This window comes from Haliotis rubra, unplaced genomic scaffold (genome assembly GCF_003918875.1).
Source record: "Haliotis rubra isolate DU_JTF1 unplaced genomic scaffold, ASM391887v1 Scf110, whole genome shotgun sequence".
In the NCBI taxonomy this organism is placed as follows: Eukaryota; Metazoa; Mollusca; class Gastropoda; order Lepetellida; family Haliotidae; genus Haliotis; species Haliotis rubra.
In genome coordinates this window covers 1,111,424-1,131,852 of record NW_025765004.1, presented here as the reverse complement: position 1 = coordinate 1,131,852, position 20,429 = coordinate 1,111,424, and the positions used below count along the sequence as shown (strand labels likewise).

General features: G+C 39.0%; 2 long non-coding RNA genes across 3 annotated transcripts in view; both read right to left on the bottom strand.

The window, feature by feature from the left end:
- LOC124286533 overlaps nucleotides 1-20,429 on the bottom strand; it is a 105,904-nt gene that overhangs the window by 8,305 nt on the left and 77,170 nt on the right. The gene's annotated exons all lie outside the window — the stretch shown is intronic.
- Nucleotides 3,959-18,594, bottom strand: LOC124286544. Its single transcript, XR_006901061.1, has 3 exons — nucleotides 18,583-18,594; nucleotides 10,847-10,851; nucleotides 3,959-4,088 (listed from the first exon to the last, which is right to left on the bottom strand). It is a non-coding gene; the product is annotated as an uncharacterized LOC124286544 (long non-coding RNA).

Sequence of the window (20,429 nt, the reverse complement as noted above, 5' to 3'; positions counted from 1 at the left end):
CATACATACATCCTTCAGTGTTAGATAGGTTTAAATCAACTACAAGGCGGCAAATCCCTGTTTTCAGTGGTCACACATGGTGAAGTCCTGTTGAATGTGGCATTTGAGTGGTGGCAATATGAAAGTTGGAAGACATTACCCTCTGGGAATTCACTGAGTATGATTCGGTATGTCCTGCTCGGCAAGGGAGTAAAGAATGTTATAAACATATGTAAAAAATCCCTCAAGGGAAATATCTTGTTAGCAATGCATGCCAACATGCCCAGGAGCTCTATACTTTCCTTAGCTTGCAATCCTTAGGTAATTCCAGATTTGACTTTTCTGTGATAAGAAGTGAGAATGTGAAAATTGACATAGACAGCTTGCCTGCTTGTGGTTCCATTATGTGTGTGTGTACACCTAGCAGATCTTCTTCTCAATCACTTACAGCGTACTAACATACACAACTCAATCCTTACAAAACATAGAGAAATCTGATTCAATAAACACGATGACGCTATGACATTTCTGTCAGCAGATGAAACAGGAATTTCCTCTATTGACTTCATCCTGGTCTGGCATTTAGCCTAGAACTGCTGTATGCCAGGGTGTTGGATGTACATGCAGCATGCAGTTGTAATATAGGTGGTGAGAGGTCAGGGTGTGGCTGCAGGCAGATTGAAGCAGAGGAATGACCTATACAGACACCTTGACCAGGCACAGCCTTGTAGGTCATCACCATTGTGCTGGTGTATCAGGCACAGTCAGTCAGGTTGAATAACTGTAATTGTGGTATTTCTCATGTTGCATAATGAAGGATGTTTCTTTGTTGTGGGTCATTAGATAGTCAGGCTAATGGTGTGCAGGCACAATGAGATAGCAAGCAGACACTGGATGCTCTCCAGCTACAAGAAGGCTATTGTGACTAATCTCATTCAGATGTGGTCACTGCAGTCCATTAGATGATAATGGCCATGTAATTGTTGATTGTGTTTAGTGTGACCTACAAGATGGCTCTGTGAAGGTAGGTGGCACCTTCACACTCACACAAAGCCCCAGCAGGACAACAGGGAGGATAAACACATCAAACAACATTGAGTACTACACCTCTTATGTAAATTCTAGCACTTCATTCAACCAGCTTTTTGTCCCATTGATATCAGTAGGGTTAGATACCTTAGGAGGTAAGCAGCAACTTATGCTAATATTCTGATGAATTTTGCTACGCAAAAATAAAAATTAAAAACAAAAAAACACAAAAAGAAATTGTATTTATGACTACAGTGATGTCTTATATAAGTACCAGTGATGTCTGCAAGCCATGTCCCTCATGTGCAATCATTAAAGTCACCAACCACAACTGTAAAATTTCATGGCAGCAGAAAAGGCAGCAAAAAATGCAGTGAACATAAGTAGTGGCACATGTATAGAGTGTAAGAAGGCACTTCTCACCCAGGAAGTGCAGGTAAATAGGCATGGAGAAGGAGCATAAATACAGTTAGTAACATGCCATTAAAGCAGTAAATATGAGAGACGCCAGAATGTAAACAAGACTGCATCCCAGTAGTAAATCAAGGCAAGTGAGGATGTCCCAGGGAGAACATCAGTGTTTCCTGCTGATGGGGCTGCTGCTGCTGCCGCTGCTGTATGTCCACTTAGCACCATAACATCCTGTCTTCTCCACCCTAACCTGCCATCTCTCTTAATTCCCTCCAGTGCTTGGTCAGTGTCAGACCCTCAGACCAACACTTCAAGGCTATTAATGTCATAGAGTAGGATTTCAGTACATTTAAAGATCACAATCATCAAGTCAGGTCGCAATTGAATAAAAACAGGAATGTGATGAGTTCTAAAAAACATATTTCAACCCACTCTGGTATTACAAATATTCCCAGTTGACAGAAATGAACACACATGCTTGATTTGGAAACAAAACCATTCACATCTTGAAAGTTTCTCAAATAACAATATCAAAAGTGGTCACAGTTTGTGTTCTGAAAGCATTCAGCATAAGTGATCTTTGTGACTGTCAGTACGACATTAGTCTACCATCCATCAGACATCATCTTCTGAACATTGAAAACTTAGTTATTAGTACTCACCAGGCATTATGAAGATGTATGTCCAAAATGTAAGTCCAACAAAGGAAACCATAAGGACAGAATATTTTCACAAATAATCCAGCATTTCATATACTCCTGAATACAGTGGCTAGCATTCCAAATACCCAGGTTTCGTCCTGTACATGGGCTGCCTGACCACCACCAACTCAACCTTTACAACTAACACCTGGGTTCCCCCTCCTCCCAGTGCTGGCTGCAGACCAACAGTAATTGGGGGCCAGTCACTTCCTATTGCCCTCGACCCCTCCTGTTACAAAACACTGTGGCCGTTACCAACACCTCCTGATGTGTTTAATTGATTGGAGTAACATGGGAGGCCATTAGACATGGAGTATGCAGGGTGTTTCTGCTACGGTAGGGGTCAAGAAGAGAGAGAGAGATGGAAGGAGAGTTGTGAAAGTCTGGCAGGGGGTTCCCTGGTTACAACTGGTGTCATGTTCCACTTCACTGGCCTGTCCACTGCCTACTGACTGTTATGTCACATATCTGACCTCATTACCAACCTGCTAAATGTTTGTTAAGATATTCTAAGTCATAGCAGTTAGAACGGGAGTTCAGCAGATTATCTCCCATGTTATCTAGATTCAGTTATATCACCATGTTATACAGCCACATAATCCTTCTTAACTTTATGGTATATGTCTAGGGAAACACATTGGATAGCTGGTTTCAAGCCTTAGAACTCTCTGCTGATGGATCAACATGCACACATGCACTTAATAAGATTTTGTCATATCAAAATACAAACATATGTAATCTGAAATGTTTACGAAGATCGATTCTCTTTCATTTTCATCAGACACAATCTCAGCACAAACTGATCAGCCGTTCATGCTTTACCCCCTGGTATGCAGCCTACAATCAGGAACAAACATCTAGAATAAATGTGAATGAATATAGCCTATTTCTAACTCTTATGTACAGCAGAATTGGGCTGCTCATAATTCTCAGAAAAACAGAGAGAGAAGCTTCTGTTGTGAAGATGGAAAGCACATTTACCACACACAGACTGGGTCAGCCTGAACCAACAGCAAGCCCTTGGATGCCACAATTTATTACTTAAATACATTACCCAGGGTACCTGTAATACTCCAATGTTGATAGACCTCTACAGATTGCAATAAAATGTACACATATGTCACGACACACTCCAGTATGTGCCCGCTAAGTGCTTCTATATGATGGAAAACAGATACCAGTTTGAAAATCTTGTCACTTTCACACACATGCGCTTTCAATCAAAACAGGGAATGATTTTACTTCTTCAACATGAAATCTCCCATACTAATCAACAAATTTTACAAAGTTGTTTTTATTCCCTACATTCCAGACTGTTTATGGGAACAGTTTCCCTCTTATGCAGTAGACTATCTCCCAAACTTGATCCCTCAACAAAACCACGTGCTGACAGGTACACTGTTGAATCCGGCACCCCCAGATTCAGCTGGGTGTACCATAGCAGTTGAGGCAATATCAATAGTATGCTCCTAATGAGCAGGCAAGCTTGGACAAACTCCTTCCATCTTCCCATGTTATAGTCACAGAAGGGACACCAAACTAATTCTTTGGGGTAATATTTTCCATTGCCTCAGCAGTATAGCTGCTATTAAGGGGCCCATAAGTAGGTAACAGCACTTCACGAGACCTTAGTACTTCCGGTGACAAACAACGTTTCATACCTTATGATTGGTCTCATGGTTGTCAGTTGACAGTAAGGAACCAATAATCCTTGCAGGAATAACAAATTTCCGATCTAACCATCCCCAAATTAGCCAACTATTATGACTGTCAATAGCTGTGACAGCCAAGCATGGTTGTATACTTTGTCCAGTCCAGTAAAGTCCTATTTGGTGGTTGCAGTTTGGAACCAGAACTGGTTATTGAATATACGCATGTCACTGGAAATCTGGTACCAGAAGTAAGCTGGGCCCGGTCTCGCATATCGCAAGTTGGCGGGAGCAAAGGGAGCCGGGAACCAGCTTAGTACTGGAAGTAGCGCCTCCTGAGACTTACAGGCCCTATTAATCCAAATATCAGCTACCTAACTAATTCTTTGGTGCAGTGTCTTTTTCCATATGCAGTCTACACCATGAATGTGGATAAACTCGATGAAATCATAATAAATCTCAGATTATTAAAGATATTTTCTGTGTCCATGTACCCTTGAAGAATCAGGTTAGGGTTTGAATGTTGGTTCACATTTCCCCTAGAAGCTGGGGTTCTTTCATCTATGTAAACCATGATAGAACTCCCTGATCCTAGTGTAAATACAGATAGATTCAGTACAGCCTTCATACACACAGTTTACATATATCATAATCAAAGGAGGACGGGGTGCTTTACCAAGTCATAATCATTTTCCTGCCATTAAAGTCCTACATAAGGCACATATCAGTTTTTGACATAAAGCTAAACAGGACCACTTAAGCTCTATTAAGCCCAGCAAGGAAACAGCTCAGTGTATTGACATTTCTTTCAGACAACATGTCCTCTATGACAATCACTTCTCATTAACTTTGCATCTGCTGCAAATTACGTGAGAACTGCTTCAATTTAGACTAAATATTAAAATGGCTTAAAACTGGCATGTTGAAGTGATGCTTGATAGCAGGGATACTTACTCACATAAGGGTTATAGCAGGAGCTTTAGGGACTGAGATAACATGGTGGCAAGTTCCCTAGGAGTTTGATAACATGGCAAGGATATGGAATTACTCCATGGAGATAATACAGGGATGGGCTACATCAAAGGATGGGGCATTCTTCCGCCATGTATGTGTGTGTAGGAGATATCTGTGAAAATACAAAGACAACTGGTGTCTTATCAGAGAGTACCACCAACCTAGGCCAAGCATCAAGGTAATTTTCCTAGAAAATGTGTTAACATTATGATAGTATTGTATTTTTGACCATGCTGTAATTAGACCAACATCTACTTGTCAAGTTTACGTAATCAAGAATCACATATCTTCGGTTTGATAGGCCATGATACTGACCCCATCTCTCATCACATCATTCATTCCATGTAAGTACAGGTGCAGCAAATTGTTATGTCTGTTCCCTTGTTACTTCACATAATGAAATAAAACATAGTAGTACTAATACATCACATTCATACTTTGTGTATATCACACCTGTACACAGATGTCTGCAACAGTTTATTTACAAAAATAAAGGTAAAAGATAAAATGCCTCCAGCCTCAAATCATAAACAGAATTTGAATGAAATTCTAATAATTTATTGCAGTCATATGTAATATTCATATTTGACAAAACAACAACCAACCTCTTGGTTCTTGTTTAAAAGTGTAGGTCAACAGAACTGAAAGAATATCAACTGTCCACCTTCACCTCTCTTAACAACCTTGTTTCAGTATGAATAACCCTTCTATATCAGTCAAATATAACAGTTACGAAACCAACATCATAGATTCTCTCAATGACAGATGAAATATTGGAGGTCACAAAACGAGTTATGTGAATTATCTCTATAGTCATTTGTTACAGGAGAAGTTGGCAAACTTTTTTCTGTCCATTATGAGAGTGTCTGTTTCCTCACAACAGGTTTTGTTCGTGGGCAAGTAAAACCTTCTCTGATAAGTTGCCTGGCACACATATTCCACAATTGCCATCTTGCAGCAAGTTTTCATTATTTTCTGTATGAATCAATAGCTGATATGTGCTTGAGGGGCAATGTTTGCCACCTCTAACGGCACGATTTCTGTCTCCCCGGAAGCCGTCAGTTTGAGGATCAATTTCGGTTGGTGCCACAGTCAAACAGCACAGACACGCACAAGTTCTGGAAACCTTGGGAAACTGGTCAGCTATTACAAAGCAACAGGAGAAGAAGCTATTACCCACCACAACACATTCAAAAAGCAGCTTTTTACCCATGCTCCTCATAACTTAGTAGGTATTTCATTGCATGTTGACCTGGAAATAACACTAGCAATGAAAACATATCATTAGTATGGCTATGCTTGTCAAGACAATGCCACAAGTATCAAGAAGTACTTCTATAACACGAAGCTTCTTCATATGTCCTGCAGCATTCACCACCCCCTCTTCCTCATACATCTGGAGAGGTGGGGTAGCCTAGTCGTTAAAGTGTTCGCTTGTCACGCCGAAGGCCCGGGTTCGATTCCCCACATGGGTACAATGTGTGCAGTCCATTTCTTGTGTCCCCCGCTGTCCAGATATTGCTGGAGGATTGCTAGAAGCAGCGTAAATTAAACTCACTCACTCCTCATACATCTAAAGCAGTGAAAGGAGCTCCGTATTAACATGTGGTTTCTTCAGACCCAGATCACACAAATAAAATGAGGTCCAGTTTCTGAGAGTCAATTAACAGGCTGAGATGAAGTATAGATCAATGTTGTAGACTGAGCTGGATAGTAATGTTGAAGCTGCTTGGAACCCCAGTAAACACAGTCACAGTCATAACTTCATTACCATCTCGCAATATCCTCCAGAATATAGTGGCCACCGATATCAGGCCCAGACATGGAGAGGAACTGCTTGTATAGATAGCTGTTATTGATGCACTGACTGGTTAGCTCTAGAGCCACACTTTATCCTGTTTTACTCAACTCCACACGCATCTTTCACAATTACCCAGATTTCACACTGTAAATCAATCAGCTCAATTCACACCAAAATAATTGTCATCACACAATTAAACATGAATGTTACCCTTATTTCATTATTTATGTCTCTTAATCCTTATGCTGTATGAGAGCAATCACAAGGCTCTTTTCCTCTTCCACAAACAGCTGCATTATCCCATTTGCCCTGAAAAGTCATCTGAATAACCATGACCAATTGGATAAGGTCTGCGGAATCAGGAAATCATTGACTTGACTTATTCTGTAATTGAATCATTCAAGCAACCTCATCATATGTTCATGGCAAGCACAGTATCTTCAATATCTAACTCCAAATAGCATCAAGTGTGATTGATCATATACCAACAAAACTATTTCCTTATATTTTTCATTGTAAGTGCACCCAATTCAGAGTTCACCTTCGACATGTTTGACAGTATAACAATGATATCACTTCTAACCAATAGTTACAGTTGGAATAAATTTCAGAAGCTCTCTTTCACTGTGGAAAATGTCACATAAACCAGAAAAAGGACAAAAAATAAAATTGTGCAATAAAGTTCTACTTTTATATACACTAAAAGTGGCTCAGTGTCTGTACAAATCACATGAAATTCAGAACATCGTATACAGACAGTGTACAATTTAGTGTCATCATGGACCATATATACAGACAGTGTACAATGTAGTGTCACCATGGACCATATATACAGTGTACAATGTAGTATCATCATGGACCATATATACAGACAGTGTACAATGTAGTGTCATCATGGACCATATATACAGACAGTGTACAATGTAGTGTCATCATGGACCAAATATACAGACAGTGTACAATGTAGTGTCATCATGGACCATATATACAGTGTACAATGTAGTGTCATCATGGACCATATATACAGTGTACAGTGTACAATGTAGTGTCATCATGGACCATATATACAGACAGTGTACAATGTAGTATCATCATGGACCATATATACAGACAGTGTACAATGTAGTATCATCATGGACCATATATACAGACAGTGTACAATGTAGTGTCATCATGGACCATATATACAGACAGTGTACAATGTAGTATCATCATGGACCATATATACAGACAGTGTACAATGTAGTATCATCATGGACCATATATACAGACAGTGTACAATGTAGTGTCATCATCGACCATATATACAGTATACAATGTAGTGTCATCATGGACCATATATACAGTGTACAATGTAGTGTCATCATGGACCATATATACAGACAGTGTACAATGTAGTATCATCATGGACCATATATACAGACAGTGTACAATGTAGTGTCATCATGGACCATATATACAGTGTACAATGTAGTATCATCATGGACCATATATACAGACAGTGTACAATGTAGTGTCATCATGGACCATATATACAGACAGTGTACAATGTAGTGTCATCATGGACCATATATACAGACAGTGTACAATGTAGTATCATCATGGACCATATATACAGACAGTGTACAATGTAGTGTCATCATGGACCATATATACAGACAGTGTACAATGTAGTGTCATCATGGACCATATATACAGTGTACAATGTAGTGTCATCATGGACCATATATACAGTGTACAATGTAGTGTCATCATGGACCATATATACAGTGTACAATGTAGTGTCATCATGGACCATATATACAGTGTACAATGTAGTGTCATCATGGACCATATATACAGTGTACAATGTAGTGTCATCATGGACCATATATACAGACAGTGTACAATGTAGTATCATCATGGACCATATATACAGTGTACAATGTAGTGTCATCATGGACCATATATACAGACAGTGTACAATGTAGTGTCATCATGGACCATATATACAGACAGTGTACAATGTAGTGTCATCATGGACCATATATACAGACAGTGTACAATGTAGTATCATCATGGACCATATATACAGTGTACAATGTAGTGTCATCATGGACCATATATACAGACAGTGTACAATGTAGTGTCATCATGGACCATATATACAGACATTGTACAATGTAGTGTCATCATCAACCATGAATACTGACATTCATTGTACAGTATACTTTTATCATCTAAATACACTGAATGCATAGCAGTGGATTACCAATAGTCTTGAAGTCACAGCTTCTAATACAAATGTCTTACAGAATTATGCTATAGGATAATAGTGTGCTGAATATAAGACCACGTTGCATGATATAACATCAAGATTTTTGTAGCAATTACTTTGACAATTGAGTGAGATCATGTAATTTGCCTTCCATATAACATCATCCTCAAGGTTTACAATTATCCCACCAATACACAGGCAACAGGTGAGATGTGCTTTGAGTTAGGTCTGTTATTGTTGGTGACAAGCATTATGCTGCATTGAATTCTTCCCTTTCAGGTATTATTTCTTTGGGGAGAGAAGTGTCTTGGACAATCCGAGAACTGTCACCTGTTATCTGACATTGGCTGTACTCAATGGTTGTTCAGGTGACACCACCCACAACCCTGAATCCACACACAACCACTCTGACATTTTTAACAACACTCGTACAGGTGAGATATAAGGAGCAGTACAAACATGTGTTTACCTTCTGCTTGCTCATTGGATAGACATGCAATAGAAACAAAAGTAGCACTGGTCATATCAACATCAGGGCCACCTGTCCCTATCTGGTGAAGAGTGAACCTTGCAAGGCAAGCCATAAGTGATCCCTGCATCAACTATAGACATGTCACCAACCAGAAAAGACAAGAAAATTACCCTCACTGGGAACTGTTAGCATGGTCGATTGCACACGGATGATTCATACAGATATCACTCAATTTGCATCATGAGGGGCTCGGTAGCTCTTGTCAGCCTGATATATGAAGAGATTTCAAATAATTCTATAAACCTAGTCAATCAAAAACCATCTTTCAAACATCATGTAACAAAAACATGAAACCATAATTAGATAACATGTGAAAAATTGATTTATCAAACAGCATTACAGATTTAGGTTGTTTCATGCTACCACATGGCCTCTGATCAGATGTTATTGCTTCACCTTTCAACTAGTAGTACATCACTAAAAGTCTGCATTTTTCTTTGTGAAAATTCTTAAATAACTGATAATAACTGATGCACACAATTTTACAATTAACCCTGACTTTGACAGAACTGCTGCTGCAACTGGATGCTTCTGAACACTGCAACCTACTTCTCAAAGTTCCATCTAACATCGTAACTACGCTTCTCCCCGTACTAGTGAGTGAATTTAGTTTTACGCCTCTTTTAGCAATATTCCAGCAATATATTGGCAGGGGACGCCAGAAATAGGCTTCACACATTACCCATGGGGAGAATCAAACCCAGGTCTTCGGCGTGATGAGCAAATGCATCAACCACCTGGCTACACCCCCACCCTGTTCCAACCAGTAACGCTGCTACCAACCTTCTTGGCTATTCTGTAAAGTCCTATCATGACTGGACTATTTCCTTTAGTCTTTTCACTGCTGGACTATTTCCACCAATACCATTATCTTGAGATACCTAAAACTAGCCATCTTTATTCACAAAGTAATGAACAAGCAAAGCACCATGAAAAACCCATGAATATAGCCATTTAAATCTTTTGATGTGTAAAATTTGATTAGATGATGAGAAATTGACTCTGAAAGCTATCAGCAGTGGAAGCAAATTGCTAAATGGATTTTGACAAAAAACATTCCTCTGGTAGTCAGGGTTTTTCTTCCACACAATGACATTTATGTCACATTTAACAGCCAAGCACTGACGCGGTATTGAGGCAGAGTCACCTATTCATTGACTGACGAAAACTTGTTGAAATGAAAATTTAGGAGTGACTTTTTTTACCCTTCTGCTATGCAAGTTGTCAGTTACTGGTCTTTTCTCACAATCCTGTCAAGTTTTTGCTGCAATTCCATTACGACTGCTGACAGTTTCAGTCCTTGCTCAAAGAAAGACATTTTCCCCTGGTGCTATGGTGGCTATGTACATTAAGTATGCTCCATCAGACTTGTGCCATATGTCATGCTGGAGCCATTTGGAAACACACTCTAGTCAACAACAGCCACATATATATTAAACCAACATAATAAGAAAATTTAACAGTTTAGAATACAAGAGCTTGGTTGGCTCACATATTTCCTAAACTCACTATATTTTACTGACATTAGAGGCACAGCTCCTATGCTTCTAACACAATAGGGACACAGCTCCTATGCAGATCACTATCAGGGCTAAAGGTTGTCTGACATTAGAGGCACAGCTCCTATGCATATCTGTACCAGGGGTAAAGGTTATCTGACAATAGGGACACAGCTCCTATGCAGATCACTATCAGGGCTAAAGGTTGTCTGACATTAGAGGCACAGCTCCTATGCATATCTGTACCAGGGGTAAAGGTTATCTGACAATAGGGACACAGCTCCTATGCAGATCACTATCAGGGCTAAAGGTTGTCTGACATTAGAGGCACAGCTCCTATGCATATCTGTACCAGGGGTAAAGGTTATCTGACAATAGGGACACAGCCCCTATGCACATCACTATCAGGGCTAAAGGTTGTCTGACATTAGAGGCACATCTTCTATGCATATCTGTACCAGGGGTAAAGGTTATCTGACAATAGGGACACAGCTCCTATGCAGATCACTATCAGGGCTAAAGGTTGTCTGACATTAGAGGCACAGCTCCAATGCATATCTGTACGAGGGGTAAAGGTTGTTTGACATAAGAAACACAGCCCTTATGCAGATCACTACCCTGAGTACACTAGGGATACAGTACTTGTGCAGATCACTACCCTCAGTACATTAGGGATACAGTACTTGTGCAGATCACTACCCTGAGTACATTAGGGATACAGTACTTGTGCAGATCACTACCCTGAGTACACTAGGGATACAGCACTTGTCGATTCACTACCCTAAGTACATTAGGGATACAGTACTTGTGCAGATCACTACCCTGAGTACACTAGGGATACAGTACTCGTGCAGATCACTACCCTGAGTACACTAGGGATACAGTACTTGTGCAGATCACTACCCTGAGTACACTAGGGATACAGTACTCGTGCAGATCACTACCCTGAGTACATTAGGGATACAGTACTTGTGCAGATCACTACCCTGAGTACATTAGGGATACAGTACTTGTGCAGATCACTACCCTGAGTACATTAGGGATACAGTACTTGTGCAGATCACTACCCTGAGTACACTAGGGATACAGTACTTGTGCAGATCACTACCCTGAGTACATTAGGGATACAGTACTTGTGCAGATCACTACCCTGAGTACATTAGGGATACAGTACTTGTGCAGATCACTACTTTTTGTCTGACTTCAGCACCACAGCACTAACAAATTACAGATGACTGGACCCTCTTTTCACATATTAATTGGTAATAACTTAAAAATGGCCAACAATGAAGTGAAAAGAAACACCATGAAGAAATGCAGGTTACAAAGCATGAAGGACAGGATGTGGTGATGACATTCCCAAACGTTTTCCCCTGTATTTAAGTGCATTCGATTTTGTAGTCTCTGTGACTTGTAATGAAGTGGTTTATTTCAAATTAAGATCCAGCAACCACTAAAAGTTATTTGAAGTCAAAATTAGTCCATTTAGGTTACAGATCCATATCAAGCATGTAATTGTTGCAGTCATCATTCACAACAAGAAAAAAAGGAACATTTTGTTGTAATGTCATTATGGATGATTAGTGTTTAAGAGTATGGCCTTGAGAGTGAAGCTGAAGCTGATAAGTAAGTGACCTTGCTATCAGTGTTCTGAGTATGTCGTACAAAATGTAAACATCAAATCCTCATATATACTCTGCAACAAAACAAAAGCACCAAAGTCGGAAAATTTAAATCTCTGACGCAGTTTTACTGATATTTATACTAAATTAATACCAAATTTGAATTTCTCATGTCTGCATGCATCAAGAGTGATTTGTTCATGAAGTATGGAAGATATAGTGTTTAAAGACGTCAAGGGGAATGATGCTCGTAACTGAATACAGGAAGTGGACAAGTTTGGTGGTGGGAATGTGTAATGATGTGGACCGCCATCTCCCATACCAGTAGAAGAGACTTAGTACACATCCAAGGCAATTTAATGGCACAGCGTTACATAGATGATATTCTTCAGCCACACGTCCTTCCCATTGTGCAACAAGCAAACATCCTTTTTCAATGCAACAACACCTGACCTGACATGGCAAAACTGACCACAGGATTTTTGAGGAATCACAACATGCAAGTACTGTCATAGCCATCAAAGGTCTCCAGATCTAAACCCATCAAACATTTTATGGAATGCCTTGATCAATGTCTGCGTTCATGTCAGCAACAGCCATAGAACCTCAATCAGTTGGCACAAGCACTCCAGGAAGAGTGGGTGAACACTGCCCAGGCCCTGATTCATAATCTGATTGTACCATTGGGCAATGGTGCCAGGCAGTTCTTTACTCATGAAGGCCATACAAGATATAGATAACAGATGACCTTCCCCTTGACATTCAATTGTTCTATGTCACATGTGTGCTACAATGAACCTAAGTCAGTGAAAAAGACTTGTGCCAAAATTAAACAATTTATTTTGATCTGTTGATTATTTATATAATACATAAAGTATATCTGAAAACCACTTTTGTGTTTCCTTTATTGCAGAATATATAACCTACACATGCAAAACCTTGGGGTAGTTGGTAACCGTTCTGTACAATCTCCGAAAAGTATATTTTACAAGGAGTGTGGAAGGAACAACTGCATGCAGGTATTATCGATACAACAGTGCAACAGTGACTTTGTAGGAATAGGTGGGTTACAGGTAGGTGAACAGGAGATAATAAGGAATTACAGGTAATTGGGGAACAGATGAAGGTTATGGAGGAATAGATGAATGAGGAAATACAGGTGGGCCAGCAGTAGATAAAATGAGCATTACCGGGAAGTAGGGAATAGACGAATTGGCGAGTTACAGGTAAATGGGGGAAGATGAAAGAGGAGATACAGTTAGGTGACAACTACATGAATGAGGAGTGAGAAGATGAATGAGGAAGACACAGGGAAGTGGGTGGTTGAATAGGAGACTAACATGTTATAGTCTCTTTGCAGTGAAAACGTACTGATGAATTTCACTTTAAACAAAAAAGTAAATCAAATTAAGTGAGATTAAGATTAAGATTAAGGCGCAGTAGTTGGAACAGAGAAACAAATGCATGTGTGGTACGTGATGAACATTAACTTAGATCAACCCCTCTTGTTCTTGGTGTTACCCCCTTGTAATACAAACCAATAAGATGGGTAAGGCCAAAGAATTGAGTTACAGGAGGATAGGTGAAGACAAAGGGTTGAGTTACAGAAGGATGGGGTTAATGACAAAGGATTGAGTTACAGGAGGATAGGTGAAGACAAAGGGTTGAGTTACAGAAGGATGGGTAATGACAAAGGGTTGAGTTACAGAAGGATGGGTAATGACAAAGGGTTGAGTTACAGAAGGATGGGTAATGACAAAGGGTTGAGTTACAGAATGATAGGTAATGACAAAGGGTTGAGTTACAGAATGATAGGTAATGACAAAGGGTTGAGTTACAGAAGGATGGGTAATGACAAAGGGTTGAGTTACAGAAGGATAGGTGAAGACAAAGGATGGTGTTACAGAAGGATGGGTAATGACAAAGGATTGAGTTACAGGAGGATAGGTAATGACAAAGGGTTGAGTTACAGGATGTTTGGTAAGGCCAAAGGGGTGCACATGAAGTGTAAAACATTACCATTCTTGAACATCATTAAACATGTCATGAAATTTGTGTTGTACCGAGAATATAGCTAAAACACTTTGCACTTAGTCATCATTGTAGACATTAAATCTTTTAGCTGACATGGTCAAAAGCAATTAAAAGATATTTTCTTCTTGTTGCATTTCACAGAATATAACAGTTTTTCTTACCATCACTCTTAATTGACAAAAGAAGGAGTAATCCCATTTCTGACTTTCAACTGCAATATGATTGACAATTACAAAGCTGACTTGGTGGTAGTTTTCAGAACACTTTGTGCCATGTTGTATATAGAGTTACAAACTGCATAAATCTAAACGGTAGCACAGGCCCAGCAGGTGCACACCTTGGGGTGAGAGGGAAGTAACATGGCATAAGGTAATTGGGAACTGGCCCCTCGGTTCTCCAAGTATGTCTGCATACCACAGCAATTATCAGAGGAAGGAAGTCTACATACCTGACCTCACTGGGTCATATGACATGCACATACCATTCAGTCACAGACTTGTTACTCCAAAACCATCTGTAGCACGTAAAAACCAATGTGACACTAAATTAATATCTACAGGACACTTTCCCTGACATAAGACACTCAGATGCCTACACATCCACCCCTTGACGTTTCATTTCAACTTGGAACCAGACACACAGATACATACACAACCTTCCAACAACATGCAATCCTAGATATGCCAAACTTGGAACCAGACACACAGATACATACATAGCCAGCCATCCCAAGATGAATCCAACTTGGAACCAGACACACATATAGATTGTCCAGGACAATGGTGAAAAGAAAAAAGAAAAAAAAAGTTGATTTGTAACACCCTGATATAACCCTGGTATCCTGATACCTTTGGACACTAAAAATTAGAACATTTGGTGGCATTACTATTGTTTGTGTATTTGGCGATGCCTGTGTATGCTGTTTACAACAGAACATAGGCTATCAGCAGGGATCACACCACATGTCCCAGTTGCTGAGGGCTGCCATGCTGACTAAATACTGGCCTGTTTATTGTTGTTTTTGTCCAGGAGACACTCAAACAAATATGTCCAGCCACACTGTCAAGACTGATATTGCACACATTCCACCAAACTGTCTACAAAATACCACACAGATTCTGGTGAGGGGTTCACATTAAAGTACCTTACTTTCCAAAATAGATAATAGTGTCCCGGCACTGCAGCCAACAGTTTAAAATATAAATAAACACAGTCACTTCACAAACTGACAAAAACTGCTATATTGTTATTCAACTATTATAATTACTGGCAACTTGCAATAAACACACTTAAATCCCAATTATCTGAACAAACTACAAGTGTTTGCAAGAACTTGCAAAACCAGAAACATCTCTGTGATTGCCATTTACTAAACAATTATAATCTTTATGTTCCAACATGTACTTGTTGTCAAGATGACCTGACTCAGCTGAGACAATAGTCCCAGGACAGTACAAGTTACATGATACAGCCATGTTTCACAATAGCCTCACAGATGACCATGACATTGCTGAAGCTATCATCAACATTAGAGGATTTGTAAAGATATATGCAAATGTATAGTATCATGTCTGTAGATGCGATAAAAACCTGAATTCTGACCATGACCTTTGATCTAATCCATTTCAAAGCAGGCTTTATCATACTGAAGGCATGGACTGCATTTAATGACACATGCATTAATACTTCAAGAGAAAGTGTAAACACAAACTTTTGACGGAGCTTTCACTATTTCATAAACTTGAGCTTTGACATGCTCAATACATTTTACTAAAAGAGTTCCCAATATCCATGTGGAGTAAGACCATTGAAGATATCTTCTTAAGTCTTGGGATGGTGGTGTCACTATTGTCACTCTGGAATTTCAGTATTTACAGTGTATGAATGAATGCTGAACAAAGAATATTATCAATACCACTTTGAAATAAACCAAAACTTTGCTTAAGAAAAGTGATAGCATTGCATCCCTATTATTATACACATGTGTATTATTATATGTTTTGTTGCTCATCATATATATATGATTCATTATATATCTTGTTTATGTAGTTTATAGAATATTGTCACTGTTTCTGTATGGAACGCTTGCACAATAAATATTTTATCTTTGTCTTATCTTTTATCTACCACAACATGATCAAACCTGTCAAAGACAAACCAATAAGTGTGAAAAGTGATTTTCAGACTGTAGAACATTTACTGTGACCTGAGCCCATAAAAGATTACCCACAGATCCTCAGATATGAAAGTTTCAAACATGAATCAGAAAAATAATAATAGCTACTTTCAGTTTCACATGGGTGAGTTGTAAACTTGATCATGATCTCTTATTGTATGTCTGATCTAATAATTACATGTTGGTCATCACCTACCGGTATATATGTGACCTAATACTGGAATGTGTTGGTCATCACCTACCGGTATATATGTACCTAATACTGGCATGGTATATATGTGACCTAATACTGGCATGTGTTGGGCATATGTGACCTAATACTGGCATTATGTGTTGGGTATATATGTGACCTAATACTGGCAATATGTGTTGGTCATCACCTATATATGTGACCTAATACTGGCATAATGTGTTGGTTATCACCTATATATGTGACCTAATACTGGCAATATGTGTTGGTCATCACCTATATATGTGACCTAATACTGGCATTATGTGTTGGTCATCACCTATATATGTGACCTAATACTGGCATTATATGTTGGTCATCACCTATATATGTGACCTAATACTGGCATGTGTTGGTTATCACCTATATATGTGACCTAATACTGGCATAATGTGTTGGTTATCACCTATATATGTGACCTAATACTGGCATGTGTTGGTTATCACCTATATATGTGACCTAATACAGGCATTATATGTTGGTCATCACCTATATATGTGACCTAATACTGGCATTATATGTTGGTCATCACCTATTTATGTGACCTAATACTGGCATAATGTGTTGGTTATCACCTATATATGTGACCTAATACTGGCATTATATGTTGGTCATCACCTATATATGTGACCTAATACTGGCATGTGTTGGTTATCACCTATATATGTGACCTAATACTGGCATAATGTGTTGGTTATCACCTATATATGTGACCTAATACTGGCATAATGTGTTGGTTATCACCTATATATGTGACCTAATACTGGCATGTGTTGGTTATCACCTATATATGTGACCTAATACTGGCATAATGTGTTGGTTATCACCTATATATGTGACCTAATACTGGCATGTGTTGGTTATCACCTATATATGTGACCTAATACTGGCATAATGTGTTGGTTATCACCTATATATGTGACCTAATACTGGCATGTGTTGGTTATCACCTATATATGTGACCTAATACTGGCATAATGTGTTGGTTATCACCTATATATGTGACCTAATACTGGCATAATGTGTTGGTTATCACCTATATATGTGACCTAATACTGGCATGTGTTGGTTATCACCTATATATGTGACCTAATACTGGCATAATGTGTTGGTTATCACCTATATATGTGACCTAATACTGGTGTTATGCATTGGTCATCACCTATATATGTGACCCAATACTGGCATTATGTGTTGATTATCACCTATATATGTGACCTAATACTGGCATAATGTGTTGGTCATCACCTATATATGTGACCTGGTATATACTGGTTTCATGAGGGGGTCATCACTTGTATGTGTGACCAAATACTGACATCTTTTGTCTGGTATCACTTGTATGTATAGCAATTTCATTTTATATAATTTTCAGAAAGCCACCCTCATCATCATGAAAAAACATAAAAATAGGAAATACATAAATCCAAAATCATCACAAGTCACCACTTCATTTATCTATATAGCACGTTTCAACAAGAAATACTGATCTGTTTAGAAGTTCTGCTCCTGAAATAGAAAATGGTGGACATACAGACATGCTGATCAATATATATCCCCCAATATTTCAAATCAGGTTGATAATAAATGAAGTGTTATCGCTTAAAAGAGAAGAATAACTTTCATGAGTAACTAGGCCTCAAACAAACACTAGTGGCATGATTAAACGACAAATTAAATACCAGAAATCTGAAAATAACTCAGCTTACAGAAGAAAGAAATATCTTCTTTTTTTCTGATGAATGCATCAATCAAACAAGCAATGTTTGAGAAAACAAAATGTGTATATTTGTTCAAGTAAATGTATATTTTCTGAGATGGTTATCATCTCGAATTCATGCCAGTACTGTCAAAACAATCATCAACATAATTCTCTGAGCGATCATCAGATGTTTCCTGATCCTGATGTAGGGCATGCCACCACAGCTCTGTCCTGCCCACTGAGAGAGAGCTCCCATGTACACTGACCAAGGCTGCTAGAGAGCTCCCATGTACACTGACCAAGGCTACTAGAGAGCTCCCATGTACACTGACCAAGGCTGCTAGAGAGCTCCCATGTGCACTGAACAAGGCTGCTAGAGAGCTCCCATGTACACTGACCAAGGCTGCTAGAGAGCTCCCATGTACACTGACTAAGGCTACTAGAGAGCTCCCCTCTGTGCAGTATGGGGTGGGGGTGCCTTCCCCTCTGTACAGTACAGGGTGGGGGTGCCTTCCCCTCTATACAGTATGGGGTAGAGGTGCCTTCCCCTCTATACAGTATGGGGTAGAGGTGCCTTCCCCTCTATACACTATGGGGTGGAGGTGCCTTCCCCTCAGTGTAATAGATGCTTGGAATACCTTCCCTGACCATGTGCTACCACTTCATTCCTAATCACAGTAAAACAATTAATTTTCTGAAAGTACACCTGAGAGTAGGCTGGGTATCTCCAGGGACCCAGTTAAAGCACAAAAAAATAATTGTTGCCTATATGCTCAGCCCTCAATCACATTTTCAGACCTGATCATCTCTTCTTATCTCTGCTTGAACTTACCGGGGATTTTGTTACCAAGATATCAGTACAATTGCATTTACAGTTCGTGAGTTTGTAAGAAACCTAGGAAGATTAATTGGATTCAACTAAAAACAGAGAAACAGGCTTAATTTCAGGCTGAATTCTGCAATTGGTATCCTATATTCTGTCTTCAATCTATGTAAATGAATCTTTGTAATGTAATATGAATATCACTTGAGCACACACACCCATTCTTTTACTCAGAGGAACAGGTCAATCATTAATTCTAAAAATATACCATGACATCTACATGAAGTTATCAACATATTCTTTGAGGCTGTATATTTCTTAACATAAAGTCAGCTATAGAGAATATACATGTGAAAACATCCACAATCTTCTAAAGCATGGCTGTCTTTTGAAAACTTTTTGTTTCTCTATTTGCAGGTGAGCTGACATGACCAATCAACCATAGCACATCATATACAAAATAGCCTCACAAATGTAACAGAACTAGGCTTAGTATACCAATGACAAAAGTACCCTCAGCATATCATTGACAGAAATAGCATCAGTATATCACTGACAGATTACAAATGTTAGTATATCAATGACAGAACTAGCTTCAGTATATCATTAAAGACCTAGCCTGAGTATACCAATGACAGACATACACTTAGTATATCACTGATAGAACTAGCTTCAGTATATCACTGACAGAACTAGTCTCAGAGTCAGAATATCATTGACAGAACTAAACCAAGTGGTACCATCTTCCAACTGGTTCCATTTCAAACTCTAGATGCACCAATTATAAGAATAATGCAAAAAGAATCAAACAGTCACACTTATCAAATCAGCTGCTTATCTTATCTCAAATTACTTCAAAGATAAACACTGAGTCTGATAAATGTCTACCAAATCTTCACTGGTGTATTTATTCTAGACCGAAATACGCCACATTTCCGGACTTTTTCACAATGTTTCATTCATTTTAAAAC